This window comes from Ictidomys tridecemlineatus, chromosome 6 (assembly GCF_052094955.1).
Source record: "Ictidomys tridecemlineatus isolate mIctTri1 chromosome 6, mIctTri1.hap1, whole genome shotgun sequence".
NCBI lineage: Eukaryota > Metazoa > Chordata > Mammalia > Rodentia > Sciuridae > Ictidomys > Ictidomys tridecemlineatus.
Window position 1 is genome coordinate 171,658,348 of NC_135482.1, and position 23,472 is coordinate 171,681,819.

Consider the following 23,472-nt stretch of genomic DNA (forward strand, 5'->3'; position numbering starts at 1 on the left):
ATTTTCATGTATTTGTTGGCAATTTGTATTTATTCTTTTGAGAAGTGCCTGTTTAATTCACTTGGGACATTTGATTTTTTTGGTATGAAGGGTTTTGGGGTGTATATAGTCTAGATATTAATCCTCTGACAGAAGAGTAGCTAGCAAAGATTTTCTCCCATGTTGTAAGTTTTCTCTTTACATTCCCAATGGCATCTTTTTTTGTGCAGAAGCTTTTTGTTTACATCCCATTTATTAACTCTTAGCATTATTTCCTGAGCTTTAGTGGGCCTCCCAAGAAAGTCATTACCTATGCCTAAAAGCTGAAGTGTGGACTGTACTTTTTCTTCCAGGAATTGAATGGTTTCAAGGTCTTTAATCTGTTTTGAATTGATTTTTGTGCCGGGGGAAAAGTAAGGTCTAGTTTCATTCTTCTATATGTGGATAACCAGTTGTCCCAGTACAATTTGTTTAAAGGATGTCTTTTCTCCAATTGTGTGTTTTCTGCACCTTTTGTCAAGGATCAGATGACTGTAGATGAGCGGGTTTGTGTCTGTGTCTTCTATTCTGTACCGTTGTTCTATGTGTCTTTTTTTTATGCCAGTACACTACTCTGTTTTTATGACACTATAGCTCTGTAATATAATTTGAAGTCAGACATTGTGATACCTCCAACATTGCTTTTTAGACTTTAAATTGTTTTGGCTATTCTGGATCTTTTATTGTTCCAGTGAATTGTAGGACTTTTTTTTTTTTTTTTACTTCTATGAAGATTGTCATGGTATTTTGATTGCATTAAATCTATATTAAATGCTTTTGATAATCTGGCCATTTTAACAATAGAAATTCTGCCTATTCGTGAACATGGGATGGGAGTCTTTCCATCTTATGAGGTCTTCTTCAATTTCTTTTTTCAATGTTTTTTCAGTGTGAAATGCTGCTCTATTTCTCAGCAAATTCATTGTTTGTAGCTAGGAAAGCTATTGATTTTTGCATACTGATTTTGTAAACTGCTACTTTGACAAATTTCTTTATTAGCCCTGGCAGTCTTTTGGTAGAGTTTTTTTTTTTTAATTTTCTAGATATAGGGTCATATCATCTGCAAACAGTCGTAATTTGACTTCTTCCCTCCTATTTTTATCCCTTTTATCCCTAATTGCTCTGGCTAGAATTTCTAGTACTATAATAAATAGGAGTGATAAGAGTGGACATCCTTGTCTTGTTCCAGATTTTAAAACAAATGCTTTCAGTGTTTACTATGAGATTGACTTTGGGTTGTTCATACACAGCCTTTGTGATATTGAAGTAGGTTCCTTTTATCCCTAGTTTCTTCAATGGTTTTATTGTGAATGGGTGTTGAATTTTCTCAAAGGCCTTATCTTCATGTACAGAGATTACTAAGTGATTTTTGTTCATAATACCGTTTATGTGATGAATTACATTTTATTGATTATGCATGTTAAGCCATTCTCACATCTCTAAAATAAAACCAAATTTGTCTTAGAGTACGATCTTCTTAATATGTTGTTAAACATGATGCACAAAAAACAAAAGATAATTCACTAATATTTTATAAGTATTTTTGAATATAAGTTCATTAGGGATATTGATCTGTAGTTTTCTTTCCTTGATGTGCCCTTATCTGGTTTAGGTATAAGCGTGATACTGGCTTCATAGAATAAATTTGGAAGGCTTTCATCCCTTTCCTTATTATAGAATAAGCTGAAGAAGATTGGCATTAGTTTCTCTTTAATGGCTTGGTAAAATTCAGGTGAGAATCCATCTGGTCCTGGGCTTTTCTTTGTTGGAAGGCTTTTTATTATTGCTTGAATCTTGTTACAAGTTACTGGTGTGTTTACGTTTTATATGTTCTCTTGATTCAGTTTTGGCAGATCATAGGTGTCTAGAAATGTAACTGTTTATTCTAGGTTTTCCAATTTATTGGAGTGTAAGTTTTAAAAATAGTCTATAATGCTCTGCTGGATTTTTGAGATATCTATAATGATTTTTCCTTTCATCTCTAATTTTATTAATTTGGTTTTTCTCTTTTTCTTTTGGATAGTTTGGCTAAGGGCTTATTAATCTTGGTTATCTTTTCATAGAACCAACTCTTTGTTTCATCCATCCTTTGTATTTATTTTTTCTGAAGTTTATTGATCTGGGCTCTGATAATAATTATTTCCTTCTTTCCACTGGTATTGGAATTGATTTGTTCTTCTTTTTCAGGGGCCTTCAGATGTATCATCAGGTTGTTTATTTGGAATCTTTCTGATTTTCTTAAGTAGGCACTCATAGCTATGAACAACTTTTTAGAATGCCTTCATAGTATCCTAGAGGTTCTGATATATTGTATTACTACTCTTATTTGAGTCTAAGAATTTTTAAATTTCTCCTTTGCTTTCTTCTATCACCCATTCATCATTCAAAAGAGTATTGTTCAACTTCCATGTGTTTATATAATTTCTGTAGTTTTTGGTCCTGTCAATTTCTATTTCATTCCATCATGATCTAATAAGATGCAAGGAAATTATAACATTTTTTGTATTTTTTAGGTGCTGCTTTGTGGCCTATCATCTGATATATTGGGGGAAAGGATCCATGAGCCACTGAGTACTTCCGTGTGTATTCAGCTTTTGTTGGATGAATTATTCTACAGATGTCTGTTAGGACAAGTTGATTTATAATGATTTTCAGGTACAAAGAGTCTTTGCTGAGTTTATGTCTGGATGGTCTACTAACGGTAAGAGAATGATGTTGAAATAACCCAGTATATTGTACTGGGTCTATCAGGGGCTTCTATTTGAGTAGTGTCTCTTTTATGCAATTAGTTGCACCCACATTTGAAGAATACATTTTTATTATTGTTATATCTTCTTGTTGGATTGTTCCTTTTACCAATATGAAGGGACCTTCATATTTCATGTTTCTTTTCTGATTTATTTTGGTGTGAAATTTACTTTTTAGATAGGATAATAGCTATTCTTGCTTGTTTTCAGGCTCCTATCACATAGTATAGCAATTTGCCTGTAAGATGCATATCTTGCAAACAAGATAGAGTTGAGTTTTGGTTTTTAATTCATTCTGCCAGCCTATGTCTTAACTCTCCAATTAAATGACATATGTCTCTGTCTTTTAATTGGAGAGTTAAGATCATTTACATTCAATGTTATTATAGAGATATGTTTATTAATTCATGCTGTTTTACTTTCTTTAAATTTAATTTGGTGTTTAATTTGGTCTTATTTCTCATTAGCTTACCTACTCTTCAAATGATATTTGTTCACTTGTGAGCTCTAATATTATTTCTTCTGTGTGCAGTATTTCTTTAAGTAAATTCTATAATGCCAGTTTAATAATCATTAATTCTTTGAGTTTCTGCTTATCTGGGAAGGGTATTTGCCTTCAATTTTGAATGATAGCTTTGCTGAATATAGCAGTCTTGGTGGACAGTTATTTTCTTTCAGGACTTGGAATACATTATTCTCAGTCCCCTGAGTTTCTGCTGAGAAATCAGAAGTGATTCTGATTGGCCTCTCTCTATAACCTGATGTGTTTCTTTTGAGGCTTTAAAATTTCTATCCTTGTTCTATATGTTAGGCTTTTTAATTAAAATTTGTTGTGGAGAGCTTCTTTTTTATCTTGTCTACCCAGGGTTCTGAGTGCCTCCTGTATCTGGACATACATTTCATTATGCAGGTTTGGAAAGTTTTTCTGTTATTATTTCCCTGAAGAGTTTATCCATTCCATTAGCCCATATCTCATAGCTTTCCTCAATTCCAGTGATTCTTAAATTTGGTCTCTTCATGTTGTTTCAGATTTCTTGTATTATTCTATCATGGTTACTTTTTTTTTTCTTTCATACTGTCTGAATGTTCAAGGCTGGCTACTTTGTCTTCCAGCTCTGAGTCTTTATTCAGCATGGTCTATTCTATTATAAATAGACTTTCAATTGAACATTTTATTTAATTTTTTATGTCTTTCATTTCTCAGATTTCTGTTTTGTTCTTTTTTTATATTTCGTTTTTTTAAAGAGAGAGAGAGAGAGAGAAATTTTTTAATTTTTTTTTTTTTTTTTTTTTTTAGTTTTTGGTAGACACAACATCTTTATTTGTATGTGGTGCTGACGTGTATGCCAGGCGAGCGTGCTACCGCTTGAGCCACATCCCCAGCCCCCTTTTTTAATATTTCTATCTCATTTTTTAATCTCTCTTTCACATCCTGAACTGACTTGCTTCATTCAGTTGTTTTTCTGTGTTCTCTTAGAATTCATTGGTCATTTTTATAATGATCCTTTTGAATTCCTTTTCTTGTCATTTGCTGGTGAGTTATGAACTTTAGGAGGTGTTGTGGTAGCTTGCTTTTTCATATTTCTTATATTCATGTATTGGGTTTTATGCATCTGTTAGAAAGTATTTCTCTTCCAGTATTATGTGTGCATCTTTGCAGGGCACAGTCCTCACTTACAAAAGTATCCTAGAGTGATCTATGTCAACAGCCTTTGTGCTATTTGTTTTTGCTATAGCAATGTATGTCCATTGGTGAAACATGAGGGTCCATCCCTAGCTATTTCTACCTGGGTCCTGGTTGTTAGTTTGGGGTTTTGTCTCTTCTATTCTTTATATTAAAGTATAGCTGAAGATCAAGTGTCATTAATTTGTATGTGGAACAAATGAACTTGAAGTGTTCCTGTAGGTTCCCAGCACCTCACAGAACAGATATAAACAAATAATAGCAACAGCAAATGCAAAGAATATACAGCATTAAACTAAATACTTGATTCCTATTGACACCTACAATGTTAATTGCCACAGGGGGAAAAAAAACAGAAATGGTAGGGTCAGCAATTGTCAACAACAAAGACAATAAGTAACCATGAACTATATCTGGCATTAAATCAAACAACAGGTGTTAACTATGTCATCCACATCAGTGATAATTACAACTGCATAATGATGGAGTATATAATGGTAGGAATTATATAAACCAATTAGTGCTAAAAGATAGTAACAATACAATTAATTGGGGTTGTGGTTGTGCCTTGGTGGTAGGGCACTGTCCTGACATAGGTGAGGAACTGGGTTTGATCCTCAGAACCACATAAAAATAAATAAAGTCATCATGTCCACCTATAACTAAAAATATATATATATATTTTAAAAGAATAGAGTTAATTAAGAGAACAGAAAATGTGGCAGGAAGGTAGAAAAGAGTTTACAGTTTCAAAAAGTGAACAAAGACAATACCAAAGAGATGTAGCATGTGATGGTTAAAAGGAAGGAAGAGATAAAATAGAAGTAACAAAGTAAAGGGAGAGTGAAAGAGAACAATAGAATTTGACTGTATGTAGAGGAAAAGAGAAAGAGAGACAAGAGAAAAAGACAAATGAAAACAATACAATAAAAAACTAAAATATACTAATCAAAAATCCTAACCCTCAAAAGACAAGGCAAGGAAAAATCACTACATTTACAAATGCTAAAAATTAGAAAAAAAAAAGAAACAATTATGTATAGGTGTGTATATCCATGAACCAATCAGCACAGCAAAAACACACACAAGAGAAAAAGAGAAAAGATTCTCAATGAAATAATTGTTTCCACTGAGATGGTCGGAAAGAATAGATGCTCACTATCTATGCCTAACTCTCTTTCTTTCCAGTTCTTCTTGAGCTCTGCACTGACAGTGAGAGCAAGGGACAAGGGTTGTTAACCCCTTCATCTTTTTGCACTGCTCCCCAAGCTGCCAGTTGGAGTGGCCTAAACTGAAGCTGGTTCAAATAAGTATCAGCTTCTCTTCTCTGCAATATGAAGCAGCCAGGGATGGGAAGTACTGTCAGTTGGAGTTTCATCTGCACAGAACAGATCTATATACACCCAGGGTGGGGCTGTGGTAGAGTGCTATGAGGGGAATTCCAGTGGGTTGAGCTGAGGTCTAATCAGGCCTCAGAGAATTTGCTGGGTAGTGTCCACTCCAGAGAGATTAGATCAATACACTCTGAGGACTGGGCAGTTGCCAATCTGAGCTGGGAATCTAGATCTCTAAAACCTCTCAAGAATGGTACTCCAGGGGCTGGAAAGCCAATCCTTCACCCCCTCTGCTGCCTTTCCACCTACCTGTTCAGATTTCTGGACTTGCTTCAGCTGGTCACATGAGCCACCAGACTCAAAGGGGAAAGTGAGTTAGGCTCTCTTTGGATTTTCTGACTTGAACTGCCCTTGTAAAGTACTCTCTGTGTTTGTTTCATTCCTGTTCTTCTAGGTGCACTCGAGGTACCATGTGGTATGCACTTTCCAGGACAGTATACCAGGTTGGCTTTGATCTCTTGGCTCTCACAGCAGCAGCCACAGCATGGCTGCCTCAAGTGGCTCTGCCTCAGCTCTCCATGACCAGTTGGGAAACATGGGACACTTTTCAATCACCAGGACACATGCAGCCTGTGGATCAGCTAAAGGCAGGCTGCCTTTCTGATCTCAGGTTTTGGGTACTAAATTTGTCCATTGTGATTCTCTATGTTCTCCTTCCCTCCGAGATGACAGTGCTGCTGCTGTCACTGCTGCTGCAACTAGTTTGGCTCCAATGTAGTCTTTCTTCTTTGTTTAGCGTATCCAAATTTCTGAATCTCTAAGACACAGTGATGTGTCCAATATTGAGTTTTAGTGAAATCCCTCTTTCATCCATCTCAGAGAAGCAGAACTCTTGTTGCTTGAATCCCAATCCATGGAGTGACTAGGAATGAAGACTTCCTGTAGCCTACCATCTTGAATCCTCTACTCCAAGGTTTCTTAAGTGTTAAATTAAATATGTATATATATAAAACATTTTCCAGTTGTCTTAAAGGACTGAGTTTGCTGTCTCTGTAGGCATGTCATTCTTGTCTACATTAGAATTCTGCTTCTAAGTAATGCATAGCCATTCTGTATGTCTCACTTAGAAATTTTTTCCTCTTGGGGACTTTTCATGAGCTCCATCCAGCCCTCTCTAAATTGAGTTTAGTGTTCTTATCTTCCATTCTTATGGCCCCCAATTACTTCTTTCATTATTGAACTAAGTACTCTACTAAATCCATGCTCAAATCTATGCCTTCTCCATGAGACCATAAAGTCTAATTAGCAAACATTGTTTTATTCATAACTGTAATCCCAGAGCCGGGCACAATGCCAAACACATAGTAGGTGCTCAATAATTATTTTTTACTGAATTAAAATACCTGAGTTTATAGAGTAACAATATCCCCATCTTGTGGCCTTTTAGAAGACTCTGGTAAAGCCATCATCCCCTGCTGTGTTTACAATACCAAAAGCCAGGTGGGTTCTCAAGCTCCTTACTGCATGCACTGGGGAAAAAAATAAAGTAAAAATGAGATCCCATCTGCAAATTCAGTGTTTCCTACTGTTAGTTGACACAAAGCAGGAGAAATATTTGGAAAGGAATAAACCTGAATATACAGTTGTAAGCAGAAATGAGGCACTTGAACCATACAAACCAATTGCCTTATCTACTTCCATTTTTGAAGCAAAGGATTTTATTCAGGTTTACCATCTGGAAGGACATTTTCAGACACATATTTCCTCATAGATTGAGTCATTCTCAGTCAGATTCCTTGCCTTCTTTGAATCAGAGTTTTAGATGGAAAAAGAAGGCAGATATTTCAGAGAGAGAGAGAGCACCCAGATAGTGATACTGCTGGGCCCAGAACCCCAACCTGCTGGCTGCTAGCCAGGGTTTGCAGTCACACTGCCTCTGCTAAATCACAAGTGGGTTTGTTAATAATTAAGCAATGATAGTTAGTGTGCAGTGAAATGGAATGATGGTGTGTTGTTGTTTCAAATCATGTTATTATGGGCTCATCATGATTAGCACACAACTTCTTCCTTCATTATGAGTAGTCCAGAAGAGGATGATGGCACATAAATTAAAGTTAGGCTCAAAATGGGATGTTCTGAGAATGTGTCAAAAAAAAGAGAGCAATAACATTAAAGTTTTATAGAGAAAGTAGAAATTTTTTCATACAAAAGCATTAAATTTTGACAGACAAGCCTATTCATCCTGAAAATAATAATCTAAAACTTCAAAATCTCAGACTATTTAAAGAGGAAAGAGGCTTCAAGGAAGACTAACTTTGATTAAAAGGAATAAAAAGAAATGTAGGGCTTTGATGTCTCCCAAATAACTATTGCTAGTGCTTACTGAAGCATTTCCTATGTGCCATAAACTGTGCGGAGCTCATCACGTGGGTTATTGTATTTACCCTCATAAAAAGGACCTCGAAAGCAGTTATATCACTTACCACATGGCAATGAAGAGGAGTAGAACAAAGGAATACCAAGGATCTTCTCCAGAGTCTCACCATGAGTAAATGGGACCTGAGATTCAACACACAAGACTCCAGAGCTCTTGCTGTCTTTCCCTGCCCCTCTGCAAAACTAAGTCAAGCCTTGCTCAATCACTTTGTCACCTAAAATATTTTCAATGCACATCAAATGTATGCCCTCCCTTCTTAGGTACCCCACAGATGTTTTCTCTGTCCTTTTGCTTAGTAGAATTTTCTAGTATTATAATAATAAGCCATAGTCAAATCAAAACAGCAGTGGATCCAGACTTGAAAACCCAGGTCTTGGGAATACTCGAAGCTTGTACTTTATTAGGTCACTCAACTTTCCTCAAAGTTTTCTTAATCTGTAAAATGGGGCATATCCTATTTCTCAAAGTTGTTGAGAGAAATTTATAAAATAATATCTTTAAAAAGGCCTTAGATATGGTGGGCTCAAATATTTAGTAGCAACTTGATGACTGTACTGGAGTTCTACTAAAACTACAAGGGACCTCCACCATGTAACAAGCCTGGAGGTATAGATCTGAGCATTGTATTAGTCAGTATTCTACAGAGAATCTGTGGATTTATTAGATCAACTCACATGATCAGAGGATGAATAGCCCTACAATGGCAGGCTGGAAAGCCAGGAAAAAATAGTAGCTGCTCAGTTCAGGAAGCTGAGAACCCCAGAAGGAGAGAAAAACCAATGATATGGCCCTAGTCTGAGATTCACTGGAAAAAAAAAATAAGTATCAACAGCTTGAAAGACCTCTGGAAAGCTTGCTGCTGGTACAATTTAGCATTCAAAGGCTGAAGACCTGTAATCTGATGTCCAACACTGATAGCAGAAGAAAAACACCTGCTCAAGAAAAGTACAGCACATGCAAACTAGCTTTTCCATTCCATTCCATCCAGACTTTTAGCTAATAGACGGTGCTATGCACATTCAAGGAGGATCTTTCCCATTCAATTTGCTGACTCATATACTAATCTTTTCTGGGAAAAATCTTCACAGGTACACCCAGAATTATACTTCACCAATTTTCTAGGCATCCCTCAATCTAATAAAGTTGAAACTAAAATTAACCATCAATGAGATACTGCATTGATAGAAAAAGTTTTTAAATACTTCCTACTATTTTCAAATTTTTGGATAGTTTCCTGTGTACAGAAAAATATTTTTCCCCTCAATTTTGTCTCTTAAACACATGGATCCAGCTCTTTCTAGCCACAGGCCAAAGCTTGCTTTGCCCACATTAAAAGTTAAATGGCTCTGTAAGTCATCACTGAATGGAGAAAAAGCAAATAAGCTGGAAAGAAAATATGCTTCATTTATTTTTCAGGTAGAAGCAATCAACCAAGGACCCCGTTTATTCATTCAATACTCTGTAAACATTTATTTAGCACCTACTACCTTTGTTTTTAATAAAATATAATGCCAGGTGTTCAGCATATTTGGAGATTGGTAAAGTTCATATGAGTTGTAAATATTTTTACTCCCTCTTCCAATCATTCCCCAGAATGAAATTTGGAAAGTGACAAGCTTAATCTGTCTGTGAAAAACACAGAGATGACTGAACTCGCCAAGTGACAAATCTGCCTCGCTAATGAGGTCTCCTCCTCTCTCATGGCTTCCTCAACCTATTGCCTGTCATCGCAGACATCTCTCTGTTGTTATTTGGCCATGCACAGAGTGTGTATAACATTATGAGTAAGTTTTCTTTGCCACACTCTCTGCCCATTGGCACAGCCCAGGAACATAAGGTAGAATAAACAATAAGATATTAGGTGAATGTTCTCTTATCTCTTGCCACAGAGATAAAAGAAAGAGAATTGAAAGGAGAAAAGAGTGAAATCACATGCTCTGAATGTTAACAAAACCAAAGGACTCTGAAATACTACTCTAACTCTGACTGCTATGAAATGTTACCTGGTAGAGACATGTAGGCCTTAAAACCAATCTCTGAATGAACCCAGCTCTTAATCTTTCTTCTCTCTTACTAATCTGTAAAGTAAGGATGGCACTGGCCCTTCCACTCATGCAGGGGTCAGAAGAACTGACAGTGGCACAAAAAGGTTGAGTCAGGTGAAGAGAACCACCCCAGTGTGCCATGAATATGACTATAAGATTTTGGTCTCAGAAACCTTTTGTTTTGTTTTAGAGGACTGGAGAGGGGATAAGGAAAATTAGAGAGTGTGGTAGGTGGAATAATGGCCCCCCCAAAGATGTCCACACCTTACTCTCTGGAACATGGTAAAAGAGACTTTGCAGATATGATTAAGTATAACACCTGGAGACAGGAGTTTATCCTGGGGCCAGTATAATCACCAGGGTACCTATAAAAGGATGCATGAGGCTGGGAATCAGTAGTAGAAGATGAAATGATGAAAGCAAGACGTTGAACTGATGGAGGAAGGACACCTGTGCTGAGGAGTGCAACTAGCCCCTACAAACTGGAAAAGGCATAGAAACAGAGGATCCTTTCAGAGTTCCATACACAGTCAGCCCTGCTGACAGCTCAGCTGTAGCCCATAGAGAGTGGTTTGGGACTTCCAAGCTGTAGAACAGCAGGATGATAAATGTGCATTGTTTTAAGCCACTGAGTTTGTGATCACTCATTATAGCAGCCACGTGAACTATTGCAGGTGAGAAGCTATGTTCTTCCATTAAAAAGAGCAAAGAAATGAGAATGGGAAACTTTGGGTTTTAACTTTGTCATAACTAGCTGTAAGACCTTAAGCAAATCACATTACCTCTTTACACCTTGATGTACCCACCTATTTTAGTCGGCTTTTCATTACTGTGACCAAAAGATCTGACAAGAAGCATTTTAGAGGAGGAAAAGTTTCTTTGGGATTCATGGTTTCAAAGGTCTCAACTCCATTTTTCTGGATCCGAGATGAGGCAGAACGTCATTCAGAAGCCTGTGGTGGAGAAAAACAGCTCAGGACATGGCAACAAGGAAGCAGAGAGGGCTCCCTCACCAGGAAAAAAAAGAAAAGCCTCAAAGTCATGCCCACATGACCCATCTCCTCCATTCACACCTACCTGCCAATAGTTACCACCCAGTTAATTCATGCAATTGAATTAATCCATTGACTAGGTTACAACTCTCATAATATGATCATTTCACCTCTGAACCTTCTTGTATCATCTCACACATGAGCTTTTGAGAGACACCTCATACATCAATCATAATATTACCCATGCACATAGGGCTTAAATCTTCTAGATCTGGGAGTCTACAAAGGACACTGCTAATTGTACACAGCTACTTAAATTAATAACCTCCTTCCTCAAAAAATTAAAAGTAAGAAGATGGCGGTGGGAAGAGAGTGAGCCGCTCCATGCCCCGCACCACCGCGCCCGCAGCGTGTTGCCGCATCTTAAAAGAAAAAGTAAAGATCACTAAAGGAGATCTGTCGACAAAGACTAAGCACCATGTCAAGAAAGGGGCCTAGGTGGAGTGAGTCCGTCACAACTCCAGCCAAGGTGGAGTGAGACCTTCACGACTCCAGCGAGAGCAATAAGGCTGCAGCTCCTGAGCTGCCCGGCTCTCTCAGCCCCTTTGCCTTCTCCACTCCGCCTTTCCGCTTTGCTTCCCCTCCTCTGTCTCTCCTCCCACGCTCACTCCCTAAATCTAGATCTCAATTTCTTTCCCCCGCCCTGCCCGCTCTCTCGCATGCCCAGTCACTCGGCCCAAGCGAGCCCTGCGGGGCTGCCTCCCCTCCACCAGCCCGCACCCCCTCCCCCGTGTCCCGAGGGCCGCAGCTGGGCCGCTGCCACTGCCGCCGCTTCCTGCGGAGCACCTTAAAGCAGTCTCTTCACCGTGGGAGTGAGCCGCCGACCCACCAAGCAAATGGAAGAGCTGATAATATGGGTGACAATTTAAAATCTAAGTGATCCAACATGGCGGCGGACACGGAGAGATTAAGTCTCTAACCCCTTCAGCTGCACGGGCATAGGGAGAAGTAAACTGTCAAAATACTGTTTGCTCAGGACCACTAGGCAATGATGAGCTGACGTGGATCCAGGGCGAACAGTCTGGGCTTCTCAGAACACACCAAGCCCGGATTAGCTGCATTCAAGCTCCGGTTCGCCTGCTCCTCGTGACTAGCACTAACGCTGAAATAACTAGTCGGCCCACCTGAACTTACAGAGGTAAAAGCCAACCGAGCACGCCAGACCGAGGGAATCAGGAGTGACTCGGGACTAGCGGCGCAGAACTCCTGGCTAACGCTCCCACCAGTGCTGACAACTGAGGTCCCTTGCACCAGCTACCAGGGGAGTTGCTACCGGAGGGCAAACAAATTCCCTGGGGGTTCTCAGCCCCAAGCTCTACAGACTTAGGGTCTGAGGGAGGCAAACAGGGAGAGTGTGCCCAGGTGTTCATGAAAACAGGGCTCCCAGGAGCAGCAGACCTGGTGTGTAGCCAGTATTGTGGTGAGCGTCACAGGTGAGTGGGGCCTGGCTTGAGGAAACACAAGAGAAGGCCCTAGACACTCAGGATTGGAGACCCACACAGTCTGGGAGGAAGAGCTGCTGCACAGTGATTGGATCCCACCTATCAAGAAGAGAAGCTTGGCCCAGTGGGCACAGCTCCACCTACTGGAAGAGAAGTTAATCGAGCTCTATGACTGCATTTATTATTATTATTTATTTTATTTTATTTTATTTTCATTTTTTGTTGTTGTTCTTTAACTTTTTTATTAATGTTTTCAATTTTTTTAATTCTTTTTATTTTATTATTATTATTATCATTATTTAAACTTTAATTTCCATTTTTTTATTATCATTATAATTTTTTTGTTTTGTTTTAAATTTTTGTTTTATCTTTTTTTCTTTCTTTCTTTATTTTCAATTTTTTTCTTTTGTCTTTTCATTTCTTTTCAATTTTATTATTCCCCCTTCCTTGAATTCTGCCTGCCTACACTCATTCTCTTTAGTGACTTCTTCCCTTCCCTTCTAATATCTTTCCTCCCAAGCATCAAATAAATTTCTAAGAGTAAACAGTAACTCAGCAGTCAAACAGAACAAGAAGTAACATGAGCAGCATAAAAAAGCAAGGAAGAAAAGGAGTACAAACAATGAAGGACAGCCTAAATATTCAGGAGGACCTAGAGTCATCAGAAAAATGGCCATATAAAGAACTCAAGGAATACCTTAGACAGATGGAAAGGAACCTTAAAGAGGATACAAGACAGCAAATTCAAACAGCGAAAGATCACATTGAAAATGTGAAACGATAACCAAATTAAAAACTCAATCGAGAGTATCACTAACAGAGTGGAGCAAGTAGAAGCCAGAACGTCAGATAATGAAGACAAAATATATCAGGTTGAAAAGAGTCTACCCAACTCAGATAGGCTGGTAAAAAATCACGAGAAAAACATCCAAGAGATTTGGGATAACATAAAAAAAACAAACTTATGAGTCATCGGGATAGAGGAAGGTACAGAGATTCATAAGAAGGGAATGAGTAACCTGCTGAATGAAATAATTACAGAAAACTTTCCAGAAATAAAAAAGGAAACAGATATACAAATTGTAGATGCATACAGGACACTGAGCACACAAAATCACAGTAGACCAACGCCAAGACACATTGTTATGAAGATATCCAATATACAGAACAAAGAGAAAATATTAAAGGCTACAAGAGAAAGGAGGCAGATTACATTTAGGGGTAAACCAATAAGGTTAATAACAGATTTTTAATCACAGACACTGAAAGAGAGAAGATCTTGGAACAATGTATTTCAAACACTGAAAGACAATGGATACCAACCAAGAATTCTGTATCCAGCAAAATTAAGCTTCAGGTATGACAACGAAATAAAAATCTTTCATGATAAACAAAAGCTAAAAGAATTTGTAGCCAGAAAACCAGCATTGCAAAGCATCTTGAGCAAAACACTACATGAGGAAGAAATGAAAAACAATAACCAAAACCATCAGTGGAAAGTGCCTCGGTAAAGACAGAGGACGGGGGGAAAGCTAATCATGGAGAAACAAACTAAATTAGAAAAAAAAAAAGATAAATAATCAAACATGGCAGGAAGTACAAACCATATATCAATAGTAACTCTAAACGTTAATGGCTTAAACTCTCCAATAAAGCGACATAGGCTGGTAACATGGATTAAAAAAACAAATCCAACAATATGCTGCCTCCAGGAGACTCACCTGACTGGAAAAGACATACACAGGCTGAAGGTGAAAGGTTGGGAAAAAATATACCACGCACACGCTCCTTGCAAGCAAGTAGGGGTGGCCATCCTCATATCGAATAAAATCGACTTCAAGACTAAGTTAATCAAAAGGAATAAGGAAGGACATTATATACTGTTAAAAGGAACCATTCACCAACAAGACATAACAATTATCAATATTTATGCACCAAATAATGGTGCTGCGACGTTCATAAAACAAACTCTCCTCGAGTTCAAGAATCAAATACACCACAACACAATAATTATGGGTGACTTCAACACACCTCTCTCACCATTGGACAGATCATCCACACAAAAGTTGAATAAAGAAACTATTGACCTCAATATCACAATCAATAACCTAGACTTAACTGACATATATAGAATATATCAACTATCATCAAGTGGATATACTTTTTTCTCAGCAGCACATGGATCCTTCTCAAAAATAGACCATATATTATGCCATAGGGCAACCCTCAGTAAATATAAAGGGGTGGAGATAATACCATGCATTTTATCTGATCATAATGGAATGAAACTGGAAATCAATGATAAAAGAAGGAAGGAAAAATCTTCCATCACATGGAAAATGAACAATATGTTACTGAATGATCAATGGGTTACAGAAGACATAAAGGAGGAAATCAAAAAATTCTTAGAGATAAATGAAAATACAGACACAACATATTGGAATCTATGGGACACAATGAAAGCAGTTTTAAGAGGGAAATTCATCACCTGGAGATCATTCCTCAAAAAAAGGAAAAACCAACATATAAATGAGCTCACACTTCATCTCAAAGCCCTAGAAAAGGAAGAGCAAAACAACAGCAAATGTAGCAGAAGGCAAGAAATAATTAAAATCAGAGCAGAAATCAACGAAATTGAAACAAAAGAAACTATTGAAAAAAATTAACAAAACTAAAAGTTGGTTCTTTGAAAAAATAAATAAGATCGACAGACCCTTAGCCATGCTGACGAAGAGAAGAAGAGAGAGAACTCAAATTACTAACATACGGGATGAAAAAGGCAATATCACAACAGATGCTACAGAAATATAGAAGACAATTAGAAATTATTTTGAAAACCTATATTCCAATAAAATAGAAGATAGTGAAGACATTGATGAATTTCTTAGGTCATATGATTTGCCCAGACTGAGGCAGGAGGATACACACAATTTAAACAGACCAATATCAATGGATGAAATAAAATAATTAATCAAAAGACTACCAACCAAGAAAAGCCCAGGACCGGATGGGTACAAAGCAGAGTTTTACAAAACCTTTAAAGAAGAATTAATACCAATACTTTTCAAGTTATTTCAGGAAATAGAAAAAGAAGGAGCTCTGCCAAATTCATTCTATGAGGCCAACATCACCCTGATTCCGAAACCAGACAAAGACACCTCAAAGAAAGAAAACTACAGACCAATATCTCTGATGAACCTAGATGCAAAAATCCTCAATAAAATTCTGGTGAATCGGATACAAAGGCACATCACAAAAATTGTGCACCATGATCAAGTAAGATTCATCCCTGGGATGCAAGGATGGTTCAATATATGAAAATCAATAAATGTTATTCACCACATCAATAGACTTAAAGATAAGAACCATATGATCATCTCGATAGATGCAGAAAAAGCATTCGACAAAGTACAGCATCCCTTTATGTTCAAAACATTAGAAAAACTAGGGAAAACAGGAACTTACCTCGACATTGTAAAAGCTATCTATGCTAAGCCTCAGGCTAGCATCATTCTGAATGGAGAAAAATTGAAGGCATTCCCTCTAAAATCTGGAACAAGACAGGGATGCCCCCTATCACCACTTCTATTCCATATAGTTCTCAAAACACTGGCCAGAGCAATTAGACGAAAGAAATTAAAGGCATAAAAATAGGAAAAGAAGAACTTAAATTATCACTATTTGCGGATGACATGATTCTATACATAGAAGACCCAAAAGGGTCTACAAAAAAACTACTAGAACTAATAAATGAATTCAGCAAAGTGGCAGGATATAAAATCAACACACATAAATCAAAGGCATTTCTGTATATCAGCGACAAAACTTCTGAAATGGAAATAAGGAAAACCACTCCGTTCACAATATCCTAAAAAAAAATAAAATACTCTGGAATCAACCTAACAAAAGAGGTGAAAGACTTATACAATGAAAACTACAGAACTCTAAAGAGAGAAATAGAAGAAGATCTTAGAAGATGGAAAAATATACCCTGTTCATGGATAGGCAGAACTAACATTATCAAAATGGCGATATTACCAAAAGTTCTCTATTGGTTTAATGCAATGCCAATCAAAATCCCAATGGCATTTCTTGTAGAAATAGATAAAGCAATCATGAAATTCATATGGAAAAATAAAAGACCCAGAATAGCAAAAACAATTCTAAGCAGGAAGTGTGAATCAGGCAGTATAGCGATACCAGATTTCAAACTATACTACAGAGCAATAGTGACAAAAACAGCATGGTACTGGTACCAAAACAGGCGGGTGGACCAATGGTACAGAATAGAGGACACAGAGACTAATCCACAAAGCTACAACTATCTTATATTTGATAAAGGAGCTAAAAGCATGCAGTGGAGGAAGGATAGCATCTTCAACAAATGGTGTTGGGAAAACTGGAAATCCATATGCAACAAAATGAAACTGAATCCCCTCCTCTCGCCATGCACAAAAGTTAACTCAAAGTGTATCAAGGAGCTAGATATCAAATCAGAGACTCTGCGTCTGATAGAAGAAAAAGTTGGCTCTGATCTACATATTGTGGAGTCGGGCTCTAAATTCCTTAATAGGACACCCATAGCACAAGAGTTTAATAACAAGAATCAACAAATGGGACTTTCTTAAACTGAAAAGTTTTTCTCAGCAAGAGAAACAATAAGAGAGGTAAATAGGGAGCCTACATCATGGGAACAAATCTTTACTCCTCACACTTCAGATAGAGCCCTAATATCCAGAGTATACAAAGAACTCAAAAAATTAGACAATAAGAAAACAAATAACCCAATCAACAAATGGGCCAAGGACATGAACAGACACTTCACAGAGGAAGACATGCAATCAATCAACAAGTACATGAAAAAATGCTCACCATTTCTAGCAGTCAGGGAAATGCAAATCAAAACCACTCTAAGATACCATCTCACTCCAGTAAGATTGGCAGCCATTATGAAGTCAAACAACAACGAGTGCTGATGAGGATGTGGGGAAAAGGGTACACTTGTACATTGCTGGTGGGACTGCAAACGGTTGTAGCCAATTTGGAAAGCAGTATGGAGATTCCTGGGAAAGCTGGGAATGGAACCACCATTTGACCCAGCTATTGCCCTTCTCGGACTATTCCCTGAAGACCTTAAAAGAGCGCACTACAGGGATACTGCCACATCAGTGTTCATAGCAGCACAATTCACAATTGCTAGACTGTGGAATCAACCCAGTTGCCCTTCAATAGATGAATGGATAAAAAAATGTGTCATTTATACACCATGGAGTATTACGAAGCACTAAAAAATGACAAAATCATGGAATTTGCAGGGAAATGGTGGCACTAGAGCAGATTATGCTTAGTGAAGCTAGCCAATTCCTAAAAAACAAATACCAAATGTCTTCTTTGATATAATGAGAGCAACTAAGAACAAAGCAGGGAGGAAGAGCAGGAAGAAAAGATGAACATTAAATAGAGACATGAGGTGGGAGAGAAAGGGAGAAAAAAGGGAAATTGCATGGAAATGGAGGGAGATCCTCATTGTTATACAAAATTACATATAAGAGGTTGTGAGGGGAATGGGATAATAAACAAGGAGGGAAATGAATTACAGTAGATGAGGTAGAGAGAGAAGATGGGAGGGGAGGGGAGGGGGGATAGTAGAGGATAGGAAAGGTAACAGAATACAACAGTTATTAATATGACAGTATGTAAAAATGTGGATGTGTAACCGATGTGATTCTGCAATCTGTATTTGGGGTAAAAATGGGAGTTCATAACCCACTTGAATCTAATGTATGAAATATGATATGTCAAGAGCTTTGTAATGTCTTGAACAAACAATAAAAAAATTAAAAATAAAACTACTATATGATCCAGTAATTCCCTACTGGGTAAATATCCAAAAGAAATGAAATCAGTATATTAAAGAGATATCTACATTCCCATGGTCATTGCAGCACTAATTACAATAGCCAAGATATGGAATCAATCTAAGCAATCATCAACTAATAAGTGGAAGAAGAAAATGTGCAGGCCACAGAAAAACAAATACTTCATGATCTCACTCATATATGAAATGTGAAACAGTTGATCTCATTGAAATTGATAGACAATGGTGGTTACCAGAGACTAGGAAAAGTATGTGGGGAGAAAGGGATGAGGAAAGATTGTCATTGGGTTCTAAGTTTTAGTTAGTTAGGAGTCAGAAGTTCTAGTGACAGAAACTATTTTAGCATACTAAAACACAAGAGCTGTGCTAGAAAAAACGTAGCTCTCACAATGTTAAAAGGCCTGATCTCTGTGATACTCGTGAAGGCCAGAGAATAATGAGTTCCTTGTCTCCCCCCTGACCAACACACACACACTCTTTACCTGCAGAATCTGAAGCACTTTCTTTTCCTTCTCCTGTGGGCCAGCTCCATCTAGTAGGATAACTGTGAATAATAATTATTATATATTTCAAAAGCAGCTACAAGAAAGGATTTGAATGTTTTCACCACAAAGAAATGACAAATATTTGAGGAGACAGATATGTTTACCCTGATTGGAACATTACACAATGTATACACAAACAAAACCATTACATGTTACTCCATAGATATGTACAATGTTTATGTGCCAAGTACAGAACATTTTTAAAAGTTTAACATCCTTCTTACCCTCCTGACGATATTAAAAAAATTTATATTATATTGTCATTGGCATACATCAAGGAACTATACATGCAGAACACTAATTCCAGACATTGGCACTGAAGATAACAGAGGCATGTGAAATGTATTTATAAATCCTGGGATGTGTTTGCCTAATATACAAGATTTAAAATATATATATATATATGGTGCTTGCCTTAGGCAGGTTTATTCTAGAGAAAGAGCTTCTTAGTTCTTGCTTAACATATGGCCCAGCCATTCCACTACACCCACTGGGTGTTTATCTTCCCTGTTTTTGTGCAGCAATTTTAATAAAAGCCCTGTACCAGCCCTCAACCCCGGTGGTGAGCCAGCCCCACCTGTCACTTCCTGACAGTCTGTTGAACATGGATGCCTTCCAGTGACTAAAAGTCATTATTTTGCCTTCTCAACCCTTGTGCTTTTGCTTCAGGTAGCTGTTGCACAGTGTTGTATATTTAGAAACATGATGTCAGCTGTTTCTTATTTTGCCAAGCTTGAGATGACAGGAGACTTGGATACTCCAACAATGTGATTTCTCTGTGCACCATTTCCCATTCTAGAGACACAAGGAAAGATTTAAGAGTTAAAGGATTCCACTACTTTATGCTGCATTTTCTTCAGAATAAAGAGCCCATCCAGGCGCTTGGCAATGGACTTGAGTTGACGAAGACAGCAGCCAGGAGACACTTTGTCCTTCACTAGCCCTGTAAAGGGCTTTTTTGTTTTTCTTTCTTTCTTTCTTTCTTTCTTTCTTTCTTTTTTTTTTTTTTTATCTTAGCTGTTAATTGCTTACAACCTGCCAGGTTCTGCAAGGATTTCACCAAAATCAAATAGAAGCCAAAAACTTCTGAGCATACATTTAAGAACTAGATTCAAGGTACTTAGCAATTCTGACAGAAGAGCACTCGCCTCATTATGTCAACTTGACCAAAGGTCGTTCCTTCCTGTTGTGAAACTAGCAACCAGAAGGATAAGAGAGCTAGATTTCTATACTCCTTTTTTATAGACTTACGGAGGGCCAGGTTTCCCATGCCACCCATCTTGCCAAGAGCCTCTGAAAGCTTAAGTAATAAAATGGAAGGCTTCTAAAACGTGACTTGAAATTGAAATGGTGACAGAAACTATTTTAGCATACTAAAACACAAGAGCTGTGCTAGAAAAAACGTAGCTCTCACAGTGTTAAAAGTGCTGATCTCTGTGATACTCCTGAAGGCCAGAGAATAATGAAGTCCTTTTCTCCCCCCCCCTCTTTACCTGCAGAATCTGAAGCACTTTCTTTTCCTTCTCCTGTGCCTGTGGGCCAGCTCCATCTAGCAGTGGAACTAGACTATGAAAAAAAAGGGCAAAGAACTCACAATGCAGGCTGAGGCAAAAGATGGAACTTTGGGAACAGAAGGCATAAAAGAAATTCAACAATAGTTTCCTTCCTAGATAAATATTTATCTCCCTGAGAAGAATTTAATTTTCTGCTAGTGAGTTTTCTGCTGTTTTTTTTATTATTATTTCTTTCTGTAAAGGAACAGATGAGTAAAGAAAATAGCAATCATACAAATAAAGAATCTTTGCAGTTTTTATGTAGTTCTTTTTTTGGTGTATGGCTCACTGTCCTCAGATAAAAATAAAATGTTATCCATGAATCAGTCTCATAAAGGTCAAGGCTCTTGGTTATATGCTGTGGAGACCAAATATCACTAACTTAATGAAAAAGAAAAGACATTTACTGAAAGGATATTGTGTCAGTAACTCAATCAACAGGAAGGCCAAAAAACCCAGGCTGAGAAATTGGGAGTGGAGTAACCAAGGTGGAGTAAACAGCAGGGAGCCAAGAACATTCTGTCCTAGTGCTACTCCTCATCAGCACTATCACCGATAATAACAGCAATTCAATATTGCCACCCCAAGACATTTTGTGTCCTTGCCTCTAGAACTGTGATACTACCACTGCCAATGCTGGATTCCCGCAATATTATCAAACTAGCAGCTAGAATCAGTTCTAACTGGGTTTGTGTCTTTGTGTCATCCTTTCCAGAATATTCAAACATTCAAGGCTAGGTGATGAACAGCAGCAAAAGCCCTTAGGGAAGGAGGGCCTGGCCATTCCAGCTTCTCTTCCCAAGAAACTTCCCTTCCACTAAGAGGCACACTTTGGAGGATTTTGCCAAATAAAGGGGTGTTTGGACACTGGGTCAATAGCTGATGTTCTGCAAGTCTAGCTCCTCTTCCTACTTGATATCCACATATTTCGCTTGAAAATACTCCTCTCTCCTACAACAATCAAATATGTGATATCCACATATTTCGCTTGAAAATACTCCTCTCTCCTACAACAATGCTCCTCAAACAATCAAGGCATGTTCAACGTCACCCAAAAAGGAAGGACCATCTGACTTGCCTGTTACTTCTTCTAGCTCAAAATCTAAGAGCTCCAAGAGTTGTTCTTTTGCCTCAATATCTGTTGCATACCCATTTAATATTCTATAGCCAATGGCCTGAAATGGAAAATTAGCCAATCAAACATTTTAAAAATGGTATGATAAATAGTCAAGAAAGACAAAGTGAATTAGATAAAATAAACAAATGTAGATATGGCGTGGAGAGCAAGGAGCTATGATATTTGTGGCTTCTCCCTTTCCTGCACTGTTCACTTTCCCTTTGTCTTCAGCCAGCATTGTAACTGGTGTGGAGTCCTTAGCATATGGATGGCATAAACCATCTTTCCCGCCTCAGAGATCTCCACCCTTGTGAATCTGACCTGTAAGGGGCTGCTGCACTTTATTCATTTGACATAAAATGACTACAGGATGCTGCCCAGGAAGGTATCTGTACTCTGGTCTTTGTAGTGGTAGAGCACTATTTCCTCTCCATAGTGAGAATCAACCATCCCAGCTGAGAACATGATTCTTTATTTTTCCAGCAGCATAAATTACCTAAAATGGTCATGGAATCCTTAGCATATGGATGACAGAAACCATCTTTCCCACCTTGGAGATCTCCACCCTTGTGAATCTTCCAATTAATCTAAAAACTGTTGCTATATTCTCTGGAGGAAGCACTTCTCCTCAAGATACTAAAATGGTTAAACTAACAGAATCTAGAGTCACAAGGACATAAAACAAGCTTTTGAAGTGGGCCATTAGCTCTACTAGGTAGAAGATTCATCTCTACTTCAATTCATTATTCCTGCACATGCACCTTCTGGCCATGGGAGAGAGAACATTATTTTAGTTGACAATTCAGAGCACATGTTGGATTTTGCAACAGTTTCCACCTTCACAAACTACTTTAATACAATTGAGTATTCCATAGTTCATTGCACCTTCTATAAAGCTAACTGCTTCTTATAATGGGGATGAGATTAAGATCAGTGAATTCCATGGGCATCAACCATTGCCTAGTTTCTTTTACTGTAATTTAACATCTAGCTGGCACTTCTTACTAAAAAAGTCCTTACTTTGTGAGTCAGCAAACTAATGAAGATATCATTATTCAGAATACCAATTCCTGAGTAGTTCCCTCTACTACATCTATAAGAAACCTTGCAATGTATTTAAAACTGTAAGTTAGTCCTCTCTATACCTGACTATAACAAAGCCACACTGTCTTCTCCCAACCAACCCCTCCTCTTGTGAACATAATCTGGGTAGGAGAGAAGAGCTCTAATGGGATGAAAATGTAATGTCTGCTACCTAGAAGAGTGGAAAATAAAAATAAAATAAACTTCTTTTTTGGTGGGGGGGGGGTATCAGGAATTGAACCTACAAGTGCTTAACCACTGAACCACACCCCCAACCCTTTGTTCTTATTTTTTGTTTTGAGATAGGGTTTCACTAAGTTGCTTAGGGCCTCACTAAGTTGCTAAGGCTGGCTTTGACCTTGCAATCCTCTTGCCTCAAACTCCGGAGCCACTGGGATTACAGGTGTGTGCCACAAAGCCCAGCAAAAATAGACATTTATTATTTTGTGTTTGAGATTCATATCTGCACGTGTATATTATGTATATGTCATAGGAAAGCATTGTTTAATGATGGAAACATTCTTTGTTCTGAAGATG

General features: G+C 37.9%; 1 long non-coding RNA gene across 1 annotated transcript; it reads right to left on the minus strand.

Moving 5' to 3' along the window:
• Positions 1-714: 714 nt before the first annotated feature.
• On the minus strand, positions 715-20,890 carry LOC120888480 (uncharacterized). Its single transcript, XR_005732151.2, has 5 exons — positions 20,676-20,890; positions 19,760-19,977; positions 19,120-19,181; positions 11,072-11,218; positions 715-7,312 (listed from the first exon to the last, which is right to left on the minus strand). It is a non-coding gene; the product is annotated as an uncharacterized LOC120888480 (long non-coding RNA).
• Positions 20,891-23,472: the final 2,582 nt, after the last annotated feature.